The following is a 6,913-nucleotide window of genomic DNA, read 5'->3' on the forward strand; positions in this document are numbered from 1 at the left end:
TCTCCCACCCTCAGGGTCCCAAACCCTCTCCCTCTCCTTCTGCAAAGGGTCTCTAAAAGTCACCTCCTCCAGAATACCTACCCAAATTAACACTCCCCAAACCTAATTATGTGGTTTCCTCAGGCACCTTGATTATCTATTCTCTTGTGCCTGTATCAATTCTCACACTTAACTATGGTGTCTTCCCCACTAGATTATAAGCTTCTTGAGGGTAGGGATCATGACCAAGTCTGTTGTATCAAACTTCCCCAAATGCTTAGTACAGTGCTGTGCATACAGTAAGTAGTCAATAAATAGTAATTGATTGATTGATGGATGGATGGATGGACCCTGGCCCCTTTGCCAGGCCAACACCACTCCTGACACCTCCTCCTCCTCCTTGGACCCCACGACAAGATGTTTCTTCACCAAAGTTTCTGAGGATGACCAAAGCTATCTTTTTGTGGTTTTAGAGAATCTGGAGAAGAATAGCATCTGACATGATAGCAAAAAATGTTGGAATAACGTCTACCAGTGGAGAGTTGAAAGGGTTTATAGACCAGAACATGAGTCCAATGAAAGATGAGGAAACCGAGGTACAGGGATTAAGTGACTTGCCCAAGGTCACATGGCAGGCAAGTGGCGGAGCCAGTTCCAGAACCTGCGTCACCTGACAACCAGCCCCATGCTTTTTCCATTAGGGCACACTACTCTAAACGGATTTCTTTCACATACCAAACAAATTTCTGAGTACCTACTGATTGCTGCAGGATCCTTTGATGGTATTGTTAAGCATCTCTCCCCCTTCTAGACTGTGAGCCTGTTGTTGGATAGGGACTGTCTCTATCTGTTGCAGAATTGTACTTTCCAAGCGCTTAGTACAGTGCTCTGCACACAGTAAGCGCTCAATAAATATGATTGAATGAATGAATGAATTTAGTAATTTAGATCTACTGTTTACCTCTTTGAAGTCAAAACTTGGAGGTAATAATAATAATAATGATGGTATTTGTTTAGTGCTTACTTTGTGCCAAGCACTTTTCTAAGCTCTGTGGGGGATACAAGGTAATCAGGTTGTCCCACATGGGGCTCACAGTCTAAATCCCCATTTTTCAGATGAGGTAACTGTGGCAGAGAAGTTAAATGACTTGCCCAAAGTCACATAACTGACAAGTGGTGGAGCTGAGATTAGAACCCATGACTTCTGACTCCCAAGCCAGTGCCCTTTACACTGAGCCATGCTGCTTCTCAAGGGTAGGGCATCATGTCTTTTTCTGCCTCGCTTCTCACACCTCAACTCTCCCTCATTCCCTCTAATTATTCCTTTCTCCACTTTACTTTCATTTATTCAATCATATTTATTGAGCGCTTACTGTGTGCAGAGCACTGCTCTAAGTGCTCACTTTCCTTCCTATCCTCTCCTTGCTGGTTGCCAGCTTCCCCTCATCCCCCTTTCCCTTTCTTTCCTGACCCTCCTCTCCATTTCCCCGTGCTTTCCCCACCCAAAACCAAAAAATAGGAAAAAGCCATTTGGTCAACCCAGGGCCTGCTTTCTGCTGTACCTACCTAGGGCAATACTCAGCACACAGAAGGTGTTCAGCATATTACTCTGCATCGAGATGTCCAGACCAATGCTCTCTACACAGTAGGTGTCCAGTGCAGTGCTCTATTCACAACAGGTTTCCAGACCAGTGATCTGTACACACTGTGTGTCCGGTCTAGTGCTTTGCTCCCAGCTGACCCTCCATAAATACTGGCGATAGTGGTGATGACAACAGTGATGATGACAATGATGATAAAGAAGGAGTTGCATTCCAGAAGGAAACAGGTCTCAGCCAGATGAGGAGAAGATTCAGCTCCCCACTAGCTGACAGAGTGTTTGGGCAGGATCATGCTGCTGCTTAGCTTGAGTCAGATTTCCCGCCGCCCCAGTAGTGGGGCTGCAGCCCTTCCTGTCTCTCTCCACCATCTTATGGAGACTGCTCAGAATCTCCTCAGTCACACTGAAGGAGTCCACCACCGAGGCACCTTCCCAATCCTGGAAACTAGGCAGGGCAAAGGACTCTGGACTCTCCTCCTTGAAGAAGTTGGCCAGGTTCCTCGCACTCATCTGGACGGCGTAGTCCTTGAACTTCTTGTCCAGCTGGGCCACTTCCTCATCCTGGTAGATTTTCCAGAACTTCATCTGGACATGGCTCATGTTGGACCGGCAGTGGCCATAGCAGGTGGCCAGCAGCAAGATGAGCATGGTGGATGAGATGAAGCCCCAGCCGATGATCTGGAGGAAAAGCAGAACCCTGGAACATTCAGGTTCACAAAGAGAAATCCATCATCAGATGGAGCTTGATCAATAGAGCTGCTACCTTCTCCCCCGGGCCCCCCAATTCCTCCAGTCTATGGAAGTGGGCAAGGAATGTGTCTGTTCATTGTTGTATTCTCCCAAGTGCTTAGTACAGGGCTCTGCACACAGTAAGTGCTCAATAAATACCATTGAATGAAGAAAGTACACTGTGACAGGACAACTTCTCTTTCTCGCCTCCCCACTTCCCTCTATTTGCCTTTTTATCTGCTCTCCCTGCCTCCCTATTTCTCTCCCTGCCAATTCTCTACTGTCCACCCTCCCATCCTTCCTGAGCCTCCTCTCTTCACTTCCCACTCCTTTCCCCACCCAAACCCCAAATAGGAAACAGCTGCAGAGTAACCCCAGAGTGAGCAGTCAGCCATGCTACTTCTGCCATATCCTGGGGAACAAGTCTTAGTGATGGCTTGATTTCTGCTATGTGTTTGTGCTTACAATGCCCAGGGCACTGGGCTAGGCGTCCAGCAGAGGCATAAAGATACTCGAAGGTGTCACAGTTCCTGGCCTACAGGAGGTGCCCTGCCTAGGAACGGGAAGATGAACACACTGGGGAAGAAATAACCAGGCAACTTCAGCCCAACCCAAACAAGAGAAGCAGCATCCATTACTGCCAGTGGGAAGAGTCCCCAGGATCCTCTTTGGTACTGGCAGGACAGCCCATTTTTTTAATGGTATTTGTTAAGTGTTAACTATGTGCCAATAGTAAGCACTGGGGTAGAAACAAGTTAATCAGGTTGGACACAGTCCCTGTCCCACCTGGGGCTCACAGTCTTAATGGGCTCAAAGTCTTAATCCCCATTTTACAGATGAAGCAAATGAGGCACAAAGAAACTAAGTGACCTGACAAGTGACAGTGCTTTGCGCATAGCAAGCGCTTAATAGATGTCATTATTATTACTATTATTATTAAGTGTGGCAGTGGCAGGATTAGAACCCAGATCCTTCTGACTCCCGGGCTCATGCTCTATCCATTAGGCCATGACAGACAGTCCAACAGGGTAACAGCCCAGAAAGAACCCTGAGAAATAAGTGCCAAGTCCAAGAGGGAGAAAGAGTTTCTCTTTCCTGCTTCTCTCCCTCTGCCTGGGATTGAGTCTGCCTCAAAAAGAATCAGTCAGTCGGTCAACCAACTGTATTTACTGAGCACTTACTATGTACAGTGCACAGAACTAAGCACGTTGGAGAGTACAATATAGCAATAAACAGGTACATTCCCTGCCCACGAGTTTACAGTCTAGAGGGGGAGACAGACAGTAATATAAATGAATAAATTACAGATGTACACATAGTGCTGTGGGCTGGGAGGGGTGATGAATAAAGGGAGCAAGTCAGGGCAATGCAGAAAGGAGTGGGAGAAGAGGAAAAGTGGACTTAGTCAGGTAAGGCCTCTTGGAGGAGATGTGCCTTCAATAACCATAAAAAAATTAGGCTTAGAAGGTGGAGAGAGTATTTGTCTGTTGGATATGAGAAGGGTGGGCATTCCAGGCCAAAGGCAGGATGTGGGCAAGAGGCCAGCAGCTAGATAGATGAGGTTGAGGAACAGTGAGAAGATTAGCATTAGAGGAGTAAAGTGTACTGTCTGGATTGTAATAGGAGAACATTGAGGTGAGGTAGGACGGGGCAAAGTGATTGAGTTCTTTAAAGCCAATGGTGAGGAGTTTCAGTTTGATGGAGGTAGATGGGCAACCACTGGAGTTTCTTGAAGACTGGGGAAACATGGCCTGAATGTTTTTGTAGAAAAGGATCTAGGCAGCAGAGTGAAGTAAGGACTGGAGTTGGGAGAGACAGGAGGCAAGAGGCTGATACAGTAGTCCAGGTGGGATTGAATTAATGTGGTAGCAGTTTGGATGGAGAGGAAAGGGAGGATTTTATTATTAATAATGATGATAATAATAATAATAGTAATAATGGTATTTGTTAAGCACTTACTATGTGCCAAGTGCTGTTCTAAGCACTGGGGTAGATTCAAGGTTATCAGGACGCCCCACGTGGGGCTCACAGTCTTAATCCACATTTTACAGATGAGGTAACTGAGGCACAGAGAAGTTGAATGAGTTGCTCAAAGCCATCAAGCTGACAAGTGGTGGAGCTGGGATTAGAACCCATGACCTCTGACTCCCAAGCCCATGCTATTTTCACTAAGCCACCCTGTTTCTCAGCGTGATGTTGTGAAGGTCAAACCGACAGGATTTAGTGGTGGATTGAATATGTGGGTTGAATGGGAGAGAGGAGTTAAGGATAACACCAAGGTGACAGGCTTGTGAGACAGAAAATATGGTGATGCCGTCTACCGTGGTGGGAAAGTCAGGCGGAGGACAGGATTTGTGTGGGAAGATGATAAATTCTATTTTAAACATACTACGTTTGAGGTGATGGGAGGACATCCAAATAGGGATGTCTTGAAGACAGAAGGAAATGCGAGACCGCAGAGAGGAAGAGAGATGAAGGCTGGAGATGTAGATTTGGGTATCTTCCACATAAGGATAATAGTTGAAGCCATGTGAGTGAATGAATTCTCTGAGTGGGTATAGATGGAGAATAAAAGGGGAACCAGAACTGAACCTTGAGGGACTCCCATAGTTAGGTGGTGGAAGGCAGAGGAGGAGCCGGTGGAAGACTGAGAATGAGTGGCCAAAGAGATGAGGAGAACTAGGGGAGGAGAGTGTCAATGAAGCTGAGGTTGGATTACGTTTCCAGGAGATGGGGGTGGTTGACAGTGTTGAAGGTAGCTGAAAGGTCGAGGAGGATTAGGTTAGAGTAGAGGCTATTACATTTGGCAAGTAGGAGATCATTTGTGACCTTTGAGAGGGCAGTTTCTATGGAGTGAAGGGGATGGAAGCCAGATTTGAGGGTGTCAAGGAGAGAAATGGAGGAAAAGAATTTGAGGTAGCTGGTGTAGACAACTCAAGGAGTTTGGAAAGGAATGGTAGGAGGGAGATGGGGTGATAACTGGAGGGAGCCATGGGGTCAAGGGAGAGTATTTTTAAGAAGGGGAGACATGGACATGTTTGAAAGCAGCGGCAAAAAAGCCACTGGAGAGTGAGCAGTTGAAAATGGCAGTTAAGGAAGGAAGAAGGGAGCAAGCATTTTAATAATAATAATGGTGTTAAGTGCTTACTGTGTGCCAGGTACTGTACTAAGTGCTGGGGTGGATACAAGCACATTGTGTTGGATACAGTCCCTGTCCCAAGCGGGGCTCACAGTCATGATTCCCATTTTACAGATGTGGTAACTGAGGCACAGAGAAGTAAAGTGACTTGCCCAAGGTCACACAGCAGATAAATGGTGGAGCCGGGATTAGAATTCATGACTTTCTGACTCCCAGGCCCTTGCTCTATTCACTACGCCATGCTGCTTCTCTGATAAGGTCCAAGGGAATGGAGTAGGATGTGCAGGTGGAGGGGGTGGATTTTGAGAGGAGGCAGGATATCTCCTCTAGAGATACAACTGGAAAAAGATGGGAGAGTTGAAGAAGGGGAAGGGACTGGGAAGAGGCAGGAGAGAATTTAGGGAGATCATTCCTGGTAGTTTCAATTTTCTCAATAGAGTAGGAGGCCAAGTTACTGGGGGCAAGGAGTAGGGAAGGCAGGAGGAAGGAGGTTTGAGGAGGGAGTTAAACATTTGGAGAAACTGATAAGGGCAATGGCCATGGGTGTCAATAAGGACAGAGAAATAATTTTGCTGGGCAGATTATTGTGCAGTGTTAAAGCATGAAAGAATAAACTTGAAGTGGACGAAGTTGGCCTGATGCCTAGATTTCTGCCAGCAATATTCTGAGGCTCATGCACAAGAGCAAAGGAGGTGGAATGTGCAGGTGATCCAGGGCTGTGGGGTAGGGATACAAGATCAACGAAGGGATAGGGGAGCGAATGACTTGAGTTCAGTAGAGAGGGTGGTGTTATCATTGATTTGGTCAACAAGGGAAGGTAGTTTGGGTGTGGAGGCTAAATGGGGCACGATGACTTGAGAAAAATGGATGGGGCCAAAAGATCGGAGGCCTCTGTGGGGGAACAGCCCAGATTTGCAGGGAAGAGGTGTGTGGGAGAGAAGGCAGGGGAGGAGGTTGTGGTCAGATAGAGGGATTTCGGAGTTGGTGAAGGTAGAGATTGTGCAAGTGGCGAGAGATGATGAGATTGAGTATGTGCCCAAGTTGGCGAATGGGTGAGGTGGGGCGGAGCAGGAGGTCAGTCAAGTTGAGGAGTGATAGAAAGCAGGCAGTGGGAGGGTTGTCAGGAATATCTATGTGGATATTGAAGTACCCAACAATCAATATAGGGATGGAGAAAGAGAGAAAAAATATGAGAAAGGAATCAACGTCTTTAAAATAGTTGGAGGAGGGACACGGTGGGTGGTAGGTGACCGTTTCTAGAATCTACGAGAAGCAGCGTGGTTTAGTGGAAAGAGCACAGTGTTGGGGGTCACAAGTCATGGGTTCTAATCCCTGCCCCTCCACTTGTCAGCTGTGTGACTTTGGGCAAGTCACTTAACTTCTCTGTGCCTCAGTTACCTCATCTGTAAAATGGTAATTAAGACTGTGAGCCCCATGTGGGGCAATCTGATAACCTTGTATCTAGC

Source organism: Tachyglossus aculeatus, chromosome 2, assembly GCF_015852505.1.
Source record: "Tachyglossus aculeatus isolate mTacAcu1 chromosome 2, mTacAcu1.pri, whole genome shotgun sequence".
NCBI classification, from domain to species: Eukaryota; Metazoa; Chordata; class Mammalia; order Monotremata; family Tachyglossidae; genus Tachyglossus; species Tachyglossus aculeatus.